The following is a 16,111-nucleotide window of genomic DNA, read 5'->3' as shown; positions in this document are numbered from 1 at the left end:
CTCTTGCTGTGAGGCAACAACGCTCATGCTGCACCACCGCAGAAGTATAGGAACAGACCAAAAATATGAGGCAAAAATCATGACATTCTGCAAAAATATGGACAGTTGAGAGGTATGGAGTTGGCATGAGAAGAAACACATTCATTTTACTGATGTGCTTTCCCTGCAAGAACCAAAACCTCTAAATGCATGAGGAGTTAAACTTACAGAATCTGGCATCTCAAGATGTTCTGAATCACAAAAGCAAAACGTACATTAAAGTATTTTGACTGATATACTTTTTTTTGTAGTAGTCATGTAAACATGTTATGTTCTTGAAATGCACTCACCAGTGCACACAGTATCTGTAAAAATACCATGCACATACTTTTTGTCCAAATCTCGTTGACACACTGTAAACAATCTCAGCCTTCAATGCAGACAAGACAGCGCATACTCCTTTTCTACTCACACATACTCCAGCTTCATGCAGGTCACTCAAGAGTCACCAAGGATGCAGGTCTAAGCATGATATCCCCACTAACTATGTTTCCATACAAGGATGTGACTTAGTCATATGTCATAGGCTCAAAGGAATTGCAAATCAATTGAGGAGCAAGGACATTTCAGCTTTGCCAGTACCCACCCTTAAACCTTTCCTCCCTTTTCAAGAAGGGCCAGGTATTCATACGAGGGATGAATTTATGAATAGGATCATAGGAAGTTACTTGGCTATTGGCCCTGAGACCCTTATAAACCTAGCCAAGAGTTTAGCCCATGTAAAGACAAGTCAGCACCCAATGCCCCTGTCCAGCAGGGACATGGGTGGAATCCCAGGGGTGTATTTTCTGTTTCACATCCAGTTATCCAGGTTGCACTTAAAAAGGGGTAAAGAGGTACTCTGCTTGACATGGAGAGGGAGTCTATTCCACAGATGGGGGAGTGTCTGGGACAGAAATCTGTCCTGCCAACAAGTCCTATTGATGTCATAGATCAAGTTGTGGCCATGCGTGCTGGTTACTCGAGTGGAGCTTGACCTGCGGATATGCAGTAGTCCCATCAAGGAGGGGCCTGTGATCTCCTTGCATGTCAAACAGAGGTAATCTCTGAGGTGTCTGTATGAAACTGAGTAGAGGGATAGGGCTTTTAGCCTTTCTGTGTACGGTAGATGTTTGAGGTCCTGGATTCTCCTGATGAGGAACCGCTGTGGTTTCTCTACTTCTTGCATATGCTTTGTGAGGTACATGCCAAAAGGGGCATTGTACTCAATAATGGACCTTATAAGGGAAGACTACAGGGATCTTATGACCTCCTTGTCCATGGATGAGACACTCTTACTTATGAGGTGGGCCATGTAGAAGGCTTTCCGTACAATCGAAGCAGCATGGTGGTTAAAAGTCAGGTTGCTATCAACCTGGGTGCCCAAATCCCTCTCGACTGATTGCATGCTTAGGATGTTGTTATTAATGTGATAATTTGTGGGGACATCACTCTCCCCAAAGGGGATGATAATGCATTTTTTGGTATTCAGCTTGAGGCCATGTTTCTGGCACCAGTCATTTGTCTGAGTGAGACCCTCTTGGAGGATGTCCACATCAGTAGTGGAATTGATGACAGCACCCAGCTTGCAGTCATCTGCAAGCTTGGTCAGCCATAGCCCACTGGTTTTGGCCTGCACCTCAGAAAAGTATATCCCAAATAACAGAGGCCCCAAGACCGAAGCTTGTGATTCGCTGCTTGTTACGGGTCTGCTACTTGAGGTGGCTTCCCCTATTTTGACTAGGTGGGTTCTATCAGTGAGCCAATTTGCTACCCATCTGGTAACATACGGACTGATACCTAGATGAGAGAGTTTATCTATTATACCCCAGTGGGGAATAGTGTTGAAGGCTTTGGCCAGTTAATCCACTTTATCCTAGATAGTGTACTCTTACATATAGTACTCTGATTTGAAATTGTTAACTGTGATCCTTCTATTCATTGTACTGATAATGCTGCTCTGTTGTACTGTATTGTATATGCAGTATGTATTGTTTATATTATGTATTGTACTGTATTGTATATGCAGTATGTATTGTTTATATTACATATTGTACTGTATTGTATATGCAGTATGTATTGTTTATATTATGTATTGTACTGTATTGTATATGCAGATGTTGTTGTCTTTCGGCTTTTCCCGGTTAGGGGTCGCCACAGCGGAACTCCGGTCCGCTAATGATTGGCAGTACATTTTCACGAACGCTGAGGTGCCAGCTTGACGTTCAACCTTCAACGAAGGCACGCCAATTTACACATGTCTTTCGAACACCCACCCAACTGCTGGGAGGACATGCAGACTCCACACAGAAGGCATTCCCCACACTCCAGCCGAGAATCGAGTGGGAGAACCTCTTGCTGTGAGGCAACAATGCTACCGCTGCACCACCGCTGTATATGCAGTATGTATTGTTTATATTATGTACTGTACTGTATTGTATATGCAGTATGTATAGTTTATATTATGTATTGTTCATTTTAGTGTGGAGCTTTTCTCCCTGGGCCTCCACTGAAAATGGGCTCACTATGGCCCAGTGAACCATCCCAGTAAACAAATGCAAATCACTCAATCAATAAATAAATATAAGAATATCATTCGGTATTGATACATGTGCAAAAGCAACATTTAAAGCAGGAAAGATTGCATAAAGAATCAGGAGTTGATGAAAGATGGATAGTAAAACATGAACAAATACGCGCAAAATTCAGTCAAGAATATTTAGAAGACTAAAATTAATACTGAAAACAGCCCTGACATCTAGGAACAAAGCCCAAGCTATTAACCAATTTGCTCTTCTTGTTCTAACTTGCAGTTTTAGATGATTGACTGGCCCTAAAAGGTATTGGATGAGTTAGAGAGGAAAATAAGAAAAATGCTTCATGCTTATCAAATGATATATAAGAATCAGTGTACACCAAAAATGTATATTCTTCATTCTCAGGGCGGTATGGGTCACTTCAAAATGTAATAATCTGCAATCATAGGACTCCACACATATCTGCTAACCTGACAAGATCCAAACATAGTGAGTGTTTTAAAATATGAAGAGAACAAGTCTAAAATGACATGCCTGTTTAGTTTAGTAGAAACATATCAGTGTCAAGCAGAAACCTACATCAAACCAGAAGTAGACCAACATCAGGCAGCAATTGCATGTGCCATAAAACAAAAGAAAGAATATAAGGAGACTGATCACAAGCGAAGGCAAGGAATGTTGAAAAGACATTTTATATACATATATATATATATATATATATATATATATATATATATATATATATATATATATATATAAATCTATAGGTTCACTATTGAAATCCCACAGTGCCAGTAATTGAATGGCATGCAGTCGAAAGGCGTTTTTCAAAGAGGCTGAACCTGACTACTTCAAATACACAATACCGAATGTGCAGTTTAATTCAGTAGTCTGAGTTTGATATTGTGAGTGGAGATTGCAGTACAGTGAGGAACAGGGAATGTAGCCATTTCCTCACTGTAGTAAAATCTTGGATGTGGTATATAAAATTTGCAGGGGGTGCAGTGGGACTTGCCCCCTCCCTGCAAAACAATAAAAACTATGTGCCATTGACTTGACAGTCTATTTTATTTTTTTTATTTTACTTTACATTTGTTAACCGGGCTGGTCCAACTGGATATATTTCCATTTTCAGCAGAGGCCCAGGGAGAAAAGTTCCACAGTAACATTTAAAAGTTTATAATGTACAAATATAAGAGAAAAAAAGAAAAAATGATGATAAAAATAATGAGAGAACAGTAGTTACAAAGTCATACTATTTAAGCAACACAATATTCAAAAAGAATTACTTACACAAATATAAAGAAAAATGTAGTTAAAAATAATTAGAGAGCCTTAGCTAAAGAGAAGTATGCTAATTATGAAACACAAAACCTAAAAGGAATAAGACACTTTTACATTAAGATATGTGTGGTTGTTTACAATATGTTCACAGTTTATTTCATCTCCTATTTGCAACAATAATTTAAGACAACACACAAGCAAAGCAACAAGATAAATATCCACAACACGTAGGTCTGGAAATTGGACTCGCAAAATGATGCTCGACTCAAACAAGAGACACTGGATAAAATTTATTGTCAACACAGCAACTGAAGACAATATATCAATACAAAAATCTGTATATAAGGAACCACTATGTTAAGCGCTTTCATCTGAGTAAACTAGACTTCATCAGAACTGAGTAGTCATGACTACTGATGAATTAAATACCCTTTTTGGCGCCAAAATATTTTTGAATTTAAAGAAACAGTGCGTGATTCCATAACTTGGTTCAACACATACAAATTGATAATATAAAACCAACATTCTTACAAAACTGTAAAAATATATCTAAAAAATACATATAAAAAAAAAATATATATACATATATATATATATATATATATATATATATATAAATAACATATACATAGAATACCTATTAAACTGATGAAACATTATATGCTAAACACCAAACTTCATTATGCCATAACCAAAAACGGTTTGATACTAATATAGTCATTGATGCCCAGTGATCTAGTGGCATCTGTAATAATCTGCCATCTGCTTTCTTTATAACTCAAAACAGTCTTAATGTTGCCCCCATATAATAATATGTTGACTTGATCTATAATAGCAAATTTGAAAAAGTGTGAGTCACCATTGGACTGTATATGTCTATATAAAGCGTTGTTCTTATCCTTTACCTTAATACTATATAAATGATCATAAAGGCGTCTCTTCAACTGTCGCTAGGTTTTGCCTATGTAAAATGCTGGGAAAATCATACACTTGGCCAAATATATGATGAACTTGGTGTTGCAGTTCCCCGCCCTGCACTTTACATAGGTCCTGTTGATGTTATCCAATTTACAACATTCAAATTCATAAATAGCGTGACATTGTCTACATGACCCACACTTTTTGGTACCAAACATATTCTTTTTCTTATTTTTGTCCTGTCTATTGGTCATAACATTCAGTATTCTTTTAATATTAAATCCAGTTTTATACACAAAACTTGGATATACATCCATTTATGTTCGTAAGTATACTAATACATTAACTATATTTCCAGTCAATCAAGGACTCATATTAGCTAAAATGGGAAATGGCTATTATATAAGTAGGAAAGGAAACATGGAGGTAATACTCCTCACTGCATTGTTAAAGGAATTAGTAGTGCACTAAATTCCGAGTAAGACGACATAAATTTCCTAGAAAAGACATTCAAGTTTTAGCTTTGAAACCCCAGCAAGTAAAGACACTACTACACTAGGCTTTGAGAACAACCACCATTATAACATATCCTCATGAAGAAATAGATGAGCACAATAAAAAATGGTAGTTCCAAGGGCCAAAATAACATTCTACAATGTTTCACTAGTGCTGTACAATATTTCCTTCTACTTCAGGATTTGTTCATAAGCTATGGAAAAGACCTAAAGTGGCTTCTATCTACAATGGAGAATTTGTTGCTTCCTTTAGAACAGATAGAACCATAGGTTCATAGGTTCATAGGTAGGTACTAGGCTATTGGCCCTAGGGCCTATATAAGTCTAGCCAAAGGTACCCTGGCTTTCGCCACCAAGAAAATTATTTTCCTGTGCCACTGTCGAGCAGAGCCACAGAAGTGATCCCCGGGGCGAATTTCCTATCTCCCATCCAATCATCAAGATTTTTCTTGAAGAGTGCTAATGAGGAGCTTTGTTTGATATAGATAGGTAGTTTGTTCCAAAGTATGGGAAGTCTCTGGGACAGGAGTCTATCCCTCCAGCATGTTCTGTTTATTGTGGTGACAAGGTTTAGGTTCCTAGAGCGTGTATCATGAAATGAGGGATTTCTTTAAGTGGAGCATGTCTAAAAGCTCTGGGTTTGACATAGCTTTGTGTGTTAGGCAGAGATCGCCTCTGAGTAGGTGATATGCGACGGAGTAAAGCTGCAGTTTTTTGAGACGGTCTGCGTAGGGCATCTGTTTGAGGCCAGTAATCCTCTTTGTGAGGTATTTCTGTGGCCTTTCCAGTTGTTGTAGATGTCTTGTGAGGTACATACCAAAAGGGGCATTGTACTCTATAATGGGTCTAATGAGTGACGAGTAGAGGGGAACAAGGACCTCTTTTTTCCTGGATGAGAAACCTTTTGTGATGAGGTGTGCCACATAGAAGGATTTCCTGACTACTGTGGTGATGTGATTATCAAAGGATAGACTACTGTCCACCTGTGTCCCAAGGTCTCTTATCACACTTTTGGTGTTAAGTTGACTACCACCTATGTGGTAGTTCATGGGTACAGAGTTTTTACCAAAAGGGATGACAATGCACTTTTTGGCATTGAGCTTGAGGCCATGGGTTTGACGCCAGGCATCTGTCTCAGCGAGGCCCTTTTGTAGGATGTCCACATCTTTTGGAGTTTTGATTATGGCTCCTAGTTTGCAGTAATCTGCGAACTTCGTTAGGCAAAGACCTTCTGTGTTGGCCTGTACTTCAGAGAAGTTGATACCAAACAGGAGAGGACCCAGGACTGAACCCTGTGGTACTCCACTTGTCACTGGTCTGAAGTTGGATTTGGAGGCTGCTACTTTCACAGTGTGGGTTCTCTCAGTGAGCCAGTTGACAACACATCTTGTGACATAGGGATTTATACCTAGTGTAGTGAGTTTATCTATAATTCCAGAGTGGGGGATGGTGTTGAAAGCCTTGGAGAGATCTAGATAGGCTGTGTGAACCACCTTACCCTCATCTACGGCTTTGGTGACTGCTTCAAAGAAGTCTATCAGGTTTTGGAGACATGATCTGCCTTTTACAAACCTGAACTGGGTGGGGTCCTGAGTTTGGAGATTACCAATGTCATTGTTTATAAGTTCCATGATGATATGTTCCATAGCCTTGCAGACCAGGCTCGTTAGGCTAATGGGGCGGTAGTTTTCAGGGTCTGTGGTGGCACCCCCTTTGTGGAGTGGGATAACTGTCACTGTGTGCCATTCAGTAGGCACATAGCCTGAGGTGAGGCTATGATTGCACATGGTACTTAGGTGGGGTGCCAGTACGTTCTATAGTTCATGTAGAACACAGCCTGGGATGTTGTCAGGTCCCATGGATGTTGTGTTCTTGGCTTTGGATAGTGTGTTTTTTACCTATGCAGCCATGACTACAGGAACTTTGCATTCTTCTGGTATAGAGATGGGCCCTTTAGGGGATGACAGGGGGGTAAAGTTAGCACTAAACCTATCTGCCAGGATGTTGGTAATATCAGTTGGTTTTGTATATTTAGTGCCATTGGGCTGTAACTCAGAGCAGATTTGAGTGTTGCCATTGAGATTCTTGACATAGCTATATAATGCTTTGTGGTTGTCTTTAGAGTCAGTGGTGATTTTTGTTTTCATAACTAGCTTTGGAGGATTTTATGAGGGATCTCAGCTTCTTACTGTGGTTGACCAGGGAGTTTCTCCAATCATGGGATTTTACTCTTTTTTGCAACAGTTTCTTTCTTCTGTTGTAGAGTTTGTTTATGGCAGGGGACCACCAGATTTGGCTTCCTTTTTTGGAGGATAGTATCTTGGTTCTGTTAGGGATTGCACGATCCATGCACTCGTGTAAGTGCTTATAAAGTGCATTTATGTAGGATTCAGCAGTTGTACCTCTATTGTCTGTCAGCATGGGTGTTGTGAAGTTTGCCACCTCTGTCTTAAGAAGCGTGAAGTTGGCTTTGGAGGAATTTTTTCCTGTGGTTTCCCTAATGGGGGTGGGGGAGGAATGTGGATGTCTAAGGTGATTAGCTTGTGGTCGGATCTGACCAACAAGGAATTGACCTCTGGTGTGGAGCACTGGTTGCCCATGTTGGTAATAACCAGGTCTAGGATATTGCTGCCCCTGGTGGGGGTGTGGATAAGTTGATCCATGGCATTGGAATTTATGAATTCCAGAAAAACGTTGAGCAGAAGAGTTGGTACATGAGTAGTTTTCCCAGTTAATGGTAGGGTGGTTGAAATCACCCATTATTAGGGTGTTAGGTTGTACCCTAATATTTTCCAGTGTATCATGAAATGAGGAGTGGGAATCCTGGGGCATGGTGGGGGATCTGTAGCAAGCTACAATATGGATTGCAGTCTTGCCCAGAGTTAGTTGCACTTGGATAATCTTGGATGCATTATGCTGAGCAACTAGCCTGGAGGTGTGGATATCCTTAATGAATATGGACACGCCTCCGCCTTTAGTGTTTCGGTCCAGGTTAGGTGGCCAAAAGGTGTGGTATGAATTATAACCTGGTAATGCAGGGGTACTCTCTGTTGCCTTGAACCAGGTCTCTGTCACTGCACAGATGTCGATGTTCTCCATTTTAAGGAGTGCCTCGAGTGAGTGCATTTTTAGGTTTAGACTTCTAGCATTGAGTAGCAATACCCGCAGATTCTTCTTGCCTGTACCAGTTAGGGTGGTGAATTTGTCATTTGAGAACCAAAAAAACGAACCAGCACAAGGGGAAAAGTGCTAAAACATATTTTATTCGTGGCAAAGTTTTATTCCATATAATATTCCATATAATCCTTATATTGCAAACCAGTTTCGGCTATCTTTTAGCCTTCTTCGGTGCAAAAAGAGAAAATGATGATTCAACAGCACATCCTGGTCAATCCTTATATACCAAATAATTTAAAGGTGTATATACACCAAAAACTAATCACATTTGTTGGGAATAAGTCATAGACCTCTGAGTCTGTCTTCGTCTTCAAAAAATGATACCATCAGTCTTGGCTTAAATATAATTATAATACTATTATAATGATATTATTATATTATAATATAAACATGTACTACAAAAGATGCATGAAACAAGAAGCTGACAAAGATTATTCCATTTCATTTAGACCAGGTTTAAACAAAGCCCCTAGCCTAGTAATCCATGAGGATTCCATATCATTTAATTTGTCATGCCAGCCTGCTTTAGAGTTTCTATGCAAACCAATTTTGTCAATAATCACAAATTTAAATTGCGCCGTTTGGTGAGTTATGGTATGTTTGTATAGGGCACTGGAAATTTTTCCACTTCTAATGGCACTGAGATGTTCACTTATCCTGTGTCTCAGTTGTCTTGATGTTTGACCCACATAGAAGGAAGAACATGTACAAGTGGCCAGATAGACCACCCAATCAGTACTGCAGTTGCCAAAAATTCTGATCTGGTATATCTTAGGGGTATTACTACTGGAAAATTCTTTGGTCTTAGAAATGTGTCTGCATGCGCTGCAGTGATTGCAGGGAAAACATCCTACCAGAGGATCACCAAATAGAGTAGTCTGAGTAGATGTAAATGGTTTGTATCTTTTGTAGTGTGTTAAATGAGATTGGATGGTTCTGCCCCTATGATATGAAAAAGCACATTTGTCAGGTAGTATTTTATTTAAATATTCATGGGCCTTTAAAATGTCCCAGTGATTCTTAATGATGTCTCTGAAAGAAGGTGTATTGCTGCCAAATGTGGTAACAAATCTGATGGGCAGAGATCCAATGGATTGGTTGTCATCTTGTGAATGTTTGTATTGTAATAGTGTAGATCTGGGTACATTTTCGATCTGGTTGATGGTTTGATTAATATGATGTGTCTTATATCCTCGACTTATGAGTCTGCTGGACAAATCCCTTACACATTCAGAGTTGTTTTCTTCGGAGGAACAAATCCATTTCATCCGTAAAAACTGTGATTTGGGGATGTTGTTGATGATGTGGCGGGGGTGATAGCTGGATGCATGTAAAAGTGTATTGTGTTGGGGAAATTTTCTGTGTACCTTAGTTGCCAAAGTGTGATCAGCTTGGCGAGAAATTGTCACATCCAAGAATACAATTTCTTCATGTTGTTGATTTAAAGTAAACTGAATGTCCCATGGATTGTTATTCAGATATTTAACAAAATCTTGTACCTGTATATTATCACCCGCCACACCATCCAACAATCATCCAAGTACCATCTCCAAATGTCTAAATGTTCCATGTAGTGATTGTTACAAGAGTCATATATAAAATGCTGTTCAAAGAATCCCATAAATAAGTCTGCATATATGGGAGCAAAGGATGCTCACATAGCAGTACCCCTGACTTGCCAATAAGCCTGTCCCTCAAAATAGAAAATGTTCTTGGTTAACACATATTCTGTTAGTTTGATGAGGAAATTGTTAAAACCAGTGGTGTACAATTGAGATCTGTCTAACCAATAGGAAATGGCTGATATGAATGCACCATGTGGGATGCTAGTGTAGAGTGAAGAGACATCCAATGTGCATAGCCACCAGTCTGATTCCAGTTGTGTATCCTGAATTATGTTTAAAAATTCTGTAGTATCTTGTAATCTGGATCTTATCATGGGTAATAGAGGTTTAAGATAATATGCAAGAAATGCCGATAGTGGTTCAGTGAGTGAACCTCTCCCTGAAACAATCGGCCTGCCAGGGGGATTAGTAGGATGTTTGTGAATCTTGGGAATTAAGTACAGATATGGAGGAATTGGTTCAGCAACTTTTAGTTGTTTGCATGTTTGTTTATCAATAATCCCCTCCTCGGTGGCTAGATCCAGAAAAGAATCAATATGTGTTTTAAGATTAGGTGTTGGATCAAGGACCATATTGATGTAAAACCAGGCATCAGACAGTTATTTGTGGGCTTCAGCTTGGTACATGGAGTAATCCATAATAACAATGCCCCCTCCCTTATCTGCTGGTGTAATCACTATATCATGATTGGAACAAAGTTCCTGTAGTGCTTGTTGTTCTTCCAAGGTTAAATTATATTTAGCAGGTTGGTAGCCTAGAGAGAAATGTAGATCTTTGATGACACATTGTTTGAATATGGCTACATGTTTGTCCATTGGTGGTTGGAAATCAGATTTCCCAAATTTAAACCCAGTGGATCTTTGAGAGTTGTCACCATCTGAAAAAATATTTTAAGGTTAATCAACCTGCAAAAATCATTAATATTGTTAACCAATGTATGTTCAGGAACAAAGGAAGTCGGTACAAAGTTTAGACCCTTGTTTAACAATTTATTGTGAACAGATGACAATTCAAAAGATGATATATTGTGCACATTATTTGTTAGCTCGCAATTTTCTGTAGTAGCATTTGTAAACTCTGTGTATCTGTGTTTGTGTTTTCTACCACCTCTACATGTCCTGGGTCTAAAGGGTCTGATGGTCTTCTCTTAGCCATTGGGGATGCCTGGTTAGAAGGGCAATCATAGTCTGTGGCTGAAGATGTGTCATTTTCAGAATTGCCACTTGTAGTATGGTTGTTCTTTCTTAGAATAGACCTAGGCCTTTTTCTCCTACTGCTAGTTTTATTGTCGGGGTCAAAAAACCTAACATTTTTCTGTGTGACAAATGGTTTGCCCTTTTCATAATCAGTAATATCACACTGGAATTTATATGTTTTCTTTTTTATTAATTGTTGTTCAAGTGTTGCTAGATCTTTAGCCAAGTTTGTTAAATAACCTTTGTAAAACTCTTCTGACTCAAAGATATTAGCTTCAAGACAATTGATGTGGATCTCCCCAATCTGTGATTCAATTATATGCTCATAATAAGAAATCAAAGTATCAACAAATAGCATTGAAGCTTGATGTTGGGCATCTGCCCAATCTTTGGATAGTTGGGAATCGGTCAGACTCACTAGGGGTTGGATACGAATCCTTAGTCCCCGGGGTGTGATGTTTTTTAATTTATATGCCTTAAATAGCTTTAAATGCCAAATGTTGGCTCTTAGTGTTTTCATATTTCTGGTTATCTTTTGAAAAAGTATACCACAGCAATGTTTAGCATCTCCATTGTTTATATGGGAATCACTAGGACCAACTAAATTGAGGCCAAAAGCTTCCAAATTGTTTTTATCTGCTGATAAACCTTGTAAGATACCTTTTAAATCAACAGCACTGTTCATTTCTGCAAGAAAGTCTGGCACAAAATGGACAAAAATATATGTATATATGTATAACAGGTGTTATTGTATATGTGGCATGCCACCTATTGTAAAGTCAACTGTCATAAAAGACCAAGCCACATATGTTAATAGGTTATAACCTGTACTTCCTATTCAATTTATGAAGTATAACAAAAAGGTCCACCTATCTGTGATTATGCTCAGAACCAGGATTGAAAAACCAGAATTGTAAATTCTTATTTTAACAATGTTGTATTATAAGTAGTTGACCTTCGTCTCAACTACTATATTTTAGATTGATTTCCTATATATATCATTAGATGTCACTTATATAATGCTATTTGGCAGACCTTCGTCTCAACCAACCTTTGTAAAAAGATACCTGGCCAACATACGTTTCAACCAGTATCTTATAACTTAAAAAGTATATGTCTGATTAGAACTTGCTTAGTTTTGTTGTTTTTCCATTGTATCAATCCTGATAGTATTTAAATCAGATGACTATTTGTGACTAGAACCAAGAATCTTTTTTTATAAGCGATAAGTGGGCCCTGTTGTACCCATTGTGGTCTAATTATAGATCTTATAAACCAAAATATAGAGTCTAGAATAAGTTTTACATATGTGATTTGGTAAGGAATAGTTGAATAATTTTTTAAAATGTATGCATACAAAAATATCTAGATTGTGCCAGAAGTCCTGCCCAAAATGAACACACTGATTGGATGCTTGTATGGTTCAAATTAAAGCAAATAACAACTATATAGCTGGTTCAAGTGTTCCTTTAAGAAAAAGACAAGGATGCCAAAATATTGAGGCCTTAATTAAATCTAATTTGTTGTTTAGACCTTAGATCAAACTCTCTTTTGATAAAGGAACAGTCCTCAATTCAATAGCCAAACCAAACCTGTGTGGTTAGTATGAACTTGTGTTACATATATATTTTTTGAGTTTCAAAACATATATAACTAATTATTTTTCAACCATAACTCACAACTGTATTCGTATATCAAAATGTCATGTTAAATATTGTGAAAAACAGTTAAGCAACTGTCCCAAGAAATCATATGTCCACACCATCGAGATAGCAATATTTCCACCAGGATGAACCATAAGCCAGAATGAAAAGTTCCTAGTTCAGTTCGATCTTGTAATGGCGCCCAAAAGCTGTATTTCTTGTTTAACCCAAACAAAAGTTCTTAGTTCGATTTAACTTTCTAAATGGTGCCCAAAATGGTAGACCAAATGCGACTGCTTCCCAAATAGTTAAGTATTGAAGAAAAAAGTATGTTTTGAGGATCCCCAAAGCAGTGTTAATATAACAAGCACCTTTATATGTAGATCATCACAGTTAGTGTATTCTAACCATAATATTACTGCAGGACCCCAAAATATCGAACAACCATCAACAGTACCTGTTAAACTGCTTGTATTCAATCATCGATTACAGTTATATTGTTTCACATACACTGCATCAAAAAAGAGATGTTACATCCAACCCCACGCATTGAAAATGACTTTCTCGAAAATAGGCCTGTTGAGGTAAACCAAAATATAAACACCAGTAAAATTCCAAAAAATGAATATCCAATGTCGACCAGAAAGGTTTCTGATATTAATCCCAAACAGCGAAATATCGAAAAAAGGATCCACAACTTGAGATACAAGCAAACGATTAGTTCAGGGTATGCATCAAGCCACAGAATCGACTGCCATTCCACCCAGGCATCCCCAGCGTGTGAGAGAAGGAATCCGGACCAAACCAAGTTCCACGCATGAAGGACTGTGCGCACGGTTCAAACCAAAAAGATTGTAGAACCAAAAAAATGAACCAGCACAAGGGGAAAAGTGCTAAAACATATTTTATTCGTGGCAAAGTTTTATTCCATATAATATTCCATATAATCCTTATATTGCAAACCGGTTTCGGCTATCTTTCAGCCTTTTTCAGTGCAAAAAGAGAAAATGATGATTCAACAGCAAATCCTGGTCAATCCTTATATACCAAATAATTTAAAGGTGTGTCTTCATCTTCAAAAAATGATACCATTAATCTTGGCTTAAATATAATTATAATACTATTATAATGATATTATTATATTATAATATAAACATGTATTACAAAAGATGCATGAAACAAGAAGCTGACAAAGATTATTCCATTTCATTTAGACCAGGTTTAAACAAAGCCCCTAGCCTGGTAATCCATGAGGATTCCATATCATTTAATTTGTCATGCCAACCTGCTTTAGAGTTTCTATGCAAACCAATTTTGTCAATAATCACAAATTTAAATTGCGCTGTTTAGTGAGTTATGGTATGTTTGTATAGGGCATTAGAAATTTTTCCATTTCTAATAGCACTGAGATGTTCACTTATCCTGTGTCTCAGTGGTCTTGATGTTTGACCCACATAGAAGGAAAAACATGTACAAGTGGCCAGATAGACCACCCAATCAGTACTGCAGTTGCCAAAAATTCTGATCTGGTATATCTTAGGGCTATTACTACTGGAAAATTCTTTGGTCTGGTTGGTTTGGTCTGAATTTGTCATTTGAACCTTTTCTAAAAAGGCACTATAGGGGTGGCTAGAGCCTTAGCCAGTATCCGGAATCCCAGGGGTGACAGGTGCAGGCCATCTCTGGCAAAGTATCATGGTTTGTCGATCGTGTCATCCCAGGCAGACAGATACTGGATCCCCATAGAATGACACCAGAAGCTTAGCCAATTGTTGAAGTCAATCATTTTGTCCTTCTACTGTGGTATCATTCTGGGTGATAGCAGGATGCTACTCAGGGCTAGGGTCATACCTGCCTGGGCTACAAGATCGGACAGCTCCTCCATGTCCCTTTTCATGTAGTCCAAGGAGGTACGTCTCAGGTCATTCACACCAACATGGACAATGACAGAGTCATATTTGTACTTGTTGTGGAGTGACCTGAGTGCATGCAATATGTGGTGGATCCTGGCACCTGACAGGCAGCTGACAGTAACTTTTTCCTTGTTTAGCCTGGTGAGTGGAACATCAGTGTGCCTGACTATAGAGTCACCTATGACTAGAGTGTTGGGTACATTGTTATGCCTTATGGGCTGTGGTTGAGTGGCACACTGAGTTGGTGGGCTATGTGTCATTTGGGTTGTGTTGGGGGGTGGGTGTTGCTTGTGTTTCTGTTTTGGAGGTCCCTGTTGCTTGAGCAGGTTTTTACTGAGAGCCTCCGAGAATGTAGGTGTGTGTTTTGTGTTTCTGTGTGTGTGTTTTGATGGTGTAGGTTTTGAGGGACTATGTGCTGAGTGTGGTGTGGTGCAAGTGTTTACCTTCTCCTCTTGACTGTCTAGTCCAGTCTTAGGTGAAGGGAGCTTTGCTTTCAGTTTGGCTATATAAGTGCATCTCTCACAGGTTGTAGTGTTGGGTGATAGGAGGATAGGGTTGTCTGTGTACATGAGTCAATTACTACATTGCCCCAAGATGCCCAGATTCATCAGGTAGACAGGAGGAAACACCGGGAGCTGACCCTTAGACATGCCTGGATAGGTGCTTATTTGTTAAGTACTAGAAACTGTTTCCCTTTCGACAGTGAGGAAAGTTGAGTGCTGTAGTAATTTGTAGCTTATTTAGTGCTTACAATAAGTTCTGAACAAATGCTGAGCTCAAAGAAACAGACTTGAGTGCTGAAACAAAAAAAATGGCTAGTTCTAAGAAACACAATTAAGCTAGAAGGCTTCCCTCCAACACAGAAAGGCTTGGGGGCTTAGAAGCCTACAAATATTCCTGGACACAGCAAATCTATATCCAGACTAGACTACCCACATGAAAGGCAGGAAACAAGCTTAGAATTTTTTTTTTTTTTTTTTTTTTTTTTTTAGTAGAAAGAGAGAAAGGAGTAGCAGAAACTAAGCTGATTGGCCTTCTCAAGTGTTCTCCCTGTATTAGGTAGAATGAGGTAATGACACTAGACTGGGAGGAGGGAACCAGATCAAACTCACAGTAGGGGCGGGCAACCGCAAAGCCACCAACTATAAGAACAACATACCCATAGGGAGGGTGGGAAACAAACTGCAGAAATGTTTCTCACAGCAGAAAAGCAGCAGTGAGCCTTTAAATGAAAGTTGTAAACAGCTAAAGGAGCCTCTAGAGAAAGCGTTTAACTGCAAACAAG

The sequence above is a fragment of the Protopterus annectens genome, chromosome 2.part0, assembly GCF_019279795.1.
Source record: "Protopterus annectens isolate FY-2018-M chromosome 2.part0, PAN1.0, whole genome shotgun sequence".
Classification (NCBI taxonomy): Eukaryota; Metazoa; Chordata; order Ceratodontiformes; family Protopteridae; genus Protopterus; species Protopterus annectens.
This window is presented reverse-complemented; position numbering follows the sequence as displayed.